Raw genomic sequence first — 4,367 nt, forward strand, 5'->3', positions numbered from 1 at the left:
AAAATTACTTCCTGCTTTCTAGGTGTGAATGTATCTGTAGGGAATCCTGAAAAGAAAATTCTTGGGTTTATTGTCAAGTCCTGTATCATTTGTGCAGTCGTTGCTTAGTGGGAAAGTTCAGGGCTTGTCTCAAGTCCTTGTTCGAGTAGTCTGTCAGGCTGGATCATCTCAGCTAGCCATCTCAAAATTGTCCTGAGCAGTTTGTAGTCCAAAGCCGATCTTTCCTTGGTGTTAATCAGCTTAATGGCTTTACCATAGTCCATGTGGAATCATCATTGTGGGATCCTATCATTCTTTGAAGATTCCAAAGTCGCTGTTAGGTGTGGTCATGGTTCCCTTTAGAATTTTTTTTTTGTCCCTCCTTTGTGGTTTGGAGCAAACACAGTCTCATAAATGTCTGTTTCCAGAAACCATGAACGTTCTTCCCTAGAAGAGAAAATCTTCACAGTAGTAGTCTTGCCAAACTTTACCTAACTGACCTTTTTCGATGTTTTCTTGTAACAAGATGGTCCTGGCAATTCTCTGAACAAGCATCAGTAAACCCTTCATGCCAGGTAGAGGTATCAACGTCATCACCATTAAGATGAGAAGGAGCCAGCAACTCGGAGCAGCAGCCACTGCCTCCATGGTCCCACCACTGTTTGTGGCTTGGCCCCAGCCAAAGCTTCTCCTAGGTTGGCCTCAAACTCAGGATCCTCCTCCCTCTGCCTTCTTCAGTAAATCTTACTGGCATGTGCCACCACAACCGGCAGAGTGTAGTTCGGGTCTGAGCTGGGGCCCACAAGACCACAGACAAGCAGCTTTTTCCTGAATTTGTAGCACAAACGTTGGCCGCCAGATGTAGCAGGAATCTTAAAAGTTCTTGCCAGTTCCTTTGCTGATCCTGTTTCCTAAGACTGGAAGCCTCGGAGTCCTCATATCTGAATGGTTCTCAGTTGAACTGTGCTTCTCCAAAACCTGAAAGCTTAACCAGCCAAATGCTTCTAGTTTCTGGTCCTCACACCTTAAATACCTTTCTGCTTTCTGCCATTATTCCCTGGGATTAAAGGCTCACTTTCTGGGAATAAAGACATGTGTCACCATGCTTGGCTGTATCCTTGAACACAAGGATTTCTGTCTCTGGAATGCTAGGATTAAAGGTGTGTGCTACCACTGCCTATCCTAAGTATCTATTGGTTTTTCTGTTCTCTGACCCCAGATATGTTTATTAGGGTACACAATATTTGGGGGAACACAATACCACCATAGTCTTCTCTCAGAGATCAGGCCTCTCAATATCAGTTTCATGAACTGAGCTATTAGTTTCTGGGAGGGCCATGAAAAAAGACAGTTAATCACTGATGCCCCTGACAGCAGGACCAGGAGATAGGACACACCAAGTCTGTGCCACTGAGCCAGCCCCTACAGTCAGCACTTGCTAGGCCAGCCAGTCTCCACAGAAGCACAGGAACAAAACATGGGACTGGTCCATGTCTGCCCAGAAATGGGTAACTGTAACCCCAAACTAACCCTAGCGAATTAAAGTTACTAGCATAACTGTCACTCACATAAACCAATCCCAAGTCTGTTCCTATGTAGTCTGAAGACCAGAAGAACCCCTTGCTTTACCCCTACGGAAACCCTGCCCCATTGCTACTCTGGGTCTCTCCTGCTCTGCTGCATCAGATAGAGAGGCCAGGGTTTACCCAACAACAGTAAAAAGATTTTGCTTTTTTTATTATTTTTTTTTTATCAGATTTGGTCTCTTGGTGGTCTTTGGGGATTCTGGGTACAACACTACATTCAGCAACTTCATATTCTTAACACAGGCTCTTTGCATGTTCTGCATCCCTTGAGAAACTGCTGACTCACAGAGATGTTTTCTCCTGAAGTCCTCCTAATTGCTTCACTGGATTTGCTCTTTTGATTTGTACACATTTGAACTGATACCTAATTGGTGGAGAGTCATTTAAAATTTCCTCATTTCTTTATGTACATGATATTATGGATTGAGAATTGATTTGAAATCCACTTCTGTAGTAGGAAAGGGGACCAGGGAATAAGAAAGCAATAAATCGGGGCCAGAGTGTCATCTCAATACAGGACAGACTCAGCGGTTCAGCTCAGCAATTGCTACTGTGGCATCCCACAGTATGCAGGTGAGAATTAATTTAATATGTACATATAGATAAAGATAAACTTGAGATTTTCCAGGGTAGAGTGAATTGACTATATTGCTGTGACTAGAATTGAGTTTAAAAATATTTTAACAGGAACTGTGGTATTTACTACTAGATGTAGAATGAACTGTATTCAACCCTTCTGGTGAAAATCTAATTATTTCCACCAGATCCCAAAAGTAATCTTTAATACCTTGCACCTTAAAGTACAATCTTCTAATCTTCTCTTCATTTCTCCTTTCTTTCCTTTTGTATTTATTTAATCCTTCATTCTTCCTTCCATTTTCAATGTAGTTTTGATAAGAGTTGTTAAATTTCCATCAGTAACCAAGGAGCTATTTGTGAGTGATTGTTGCCAGGAGAGGTCAAATCAATTGTCTTCAATCTAGTGGACCCTTGGCACTGGAATGGGACAGAGGGCAGGAGGCAACAAGGAGATTCTGAGACACAACATAGAAAAACCAGAGGCTGAAGCAGCTTCATTTCTGTTGGGAGAGAGTGGCATGTATTTCTGTTTGGAAAACATGAAATTGATAGACATGAGATGAAGACTGTGATCTGTGGAGGAATTAAAATTGGGTGTCCCAAAAGAGCAAAGTGATTTTTGGTCTCTCTTCATTTTTCATTTGATTACTTTTTTTTCTTTCTTTTGTTTACTTTTCTATATTTGATTTTCTTGTTGCAATATATTTACTTTCAGTGCATTCTTCTTCTAAATTCACAAAGTCATTGTGAATGGCCGTGCACTACAATTCTATGGCTTCTACTCCTCGGATCTGGGGTTGAAGATTGCTTCCCTCCTTCAGGCATCCTTTTTGTTTGTTTTTCTCTTTAATTCTGGTTTACAAGACTTTCTATCTCTGCAGGATAGAAATATTAGTCACTGAGCTTTAAGTATTCTTTGTGATGATAGCATTTGGGGTTCTGTCTATTTGTTGGGATTCAGCACATTTTGATATAAGACCACAGTCTTTGGGCATAAGACCTCAACATGTGGATATCAGGGGAAACAATTCAACCTAACAATCAGCATGCTTGGAGAAATTCATTCATAATGACACAAGCTTTTAATCCCTGCACTTTAATCCCAGAGCAAGCATTTGTGAGTTTGAAATTAAACTGGACTACATAATAGTTACAGTACAGCCAGGGATACATAGTGAGACACTGTTTTATAAAACAGAACAGTGGTCTCTTTTTCTTGGCACCTATTAGGCGGTCGGCTGTGTCAAGATGAAGCTGAATATCCCCTTCCCTGCCACCAGCTGTCAGAAACTCATCGAAGTGGATGATGAGCGCAAGCTTCGTACATTCTGCGAGAAGCGCATGGCCACAGAAGTGGGTGAAGAGTGGAAGGGCTTCGTGGTCCGAATCAGTGGCGGGAATGACAAACAAGGTTTTCCCATGAAGCAAGGCGTGTTGACCCATGGCAGAGTGTGCCTGCTGTTGAGTAAGGGGCATTCTTGTTATAGACCAAGGAGAACTGGAGAAAGGAAGCGCAAATCTGTTTGAGGATATATCGTGGGTGCCAGTCTCAGTGTTCTCAACCTGGTTATTGTAAAAAAAGGAGAAAAGGATATTCCTGGACTGACAGATACTACTGTGCCTGGTCGGTTGGACTCAAAAGAGCTAGCAGAATCCGAAAGCTTTTTAATCTCTTTAAAGAAGATGCTCTCCGCCAATACGTGGTCAGAAAGCCATTAAACAAAGAAGGTAAGAAGCCCAGGACCAAAGCACCCAAGATTCAGCGTCTTGTTACTCCACGTGTCCTGCAACACAAACACCGTCGTATTGCCCTAAAGAAACAACGAACTGAGAAAAACAAGAAGGAGGCTGCAGAATATGCTAAACTTTTGGCCAAGAGAATGAAGGAAGCCAAAGAAAAGCGCCAGGAACAGATCGCCAAGAGCCGTAGGCTGTCCTCTCTGAGAGCTTCTACTTCTAAGTTTAAGTCCAGTCAAAAATAAGTCTTTAAGGGTAACAAATAAATGATCACACCTTTAAAAAAAAAAACTAAAACAAAAAAACAAAAAAAAAAGAAAAAAAAACATCAGAACAGCAGCAACAACAAGACAGTAAAGAACAGACAGAAAACCAAAATGGATTCTTGAAGTAGTGAGACAGCTCTGGGCCCCCAGCACTGAGGACTTTGAAGCCATAGAATTGTAGTTGAAGATCATTGTCTACAACCTAATGAGTTTGTGAGTA

At 41.7% G+C, this 4,367-nt stretch overlaps 1 pseudogene; it reads left to right on the forward strand.

The window, feature by feature from the left end:
• Window positions 1-3,392: 3,392 nt before the first annotated feature.
• On the forward strand, window positions 3,393-4,126 carry LOC131902746 (small ribosomal subunit protein eS6-like; annotated as a pseudogene).
• The last annotated feature ends 241 nt before the right edge of the window (window positions 4,127-4,367 follow it).

Source organism: Peromyscus eremicus, chromosome 1 (genome assembly GCF_949786415.1).
Source record: "Peromyscus eremicus chromosome 1, PerEre_H2_v1, whole genome shotgun sequence".
Classification (NCBI taxonomy): domain Eukaryota; kingdom Metazoa; phylum Chordata; class Mammalia; order Rodentia; family Cricetidae; genus Peromyscus; species Peromyscus eremicus.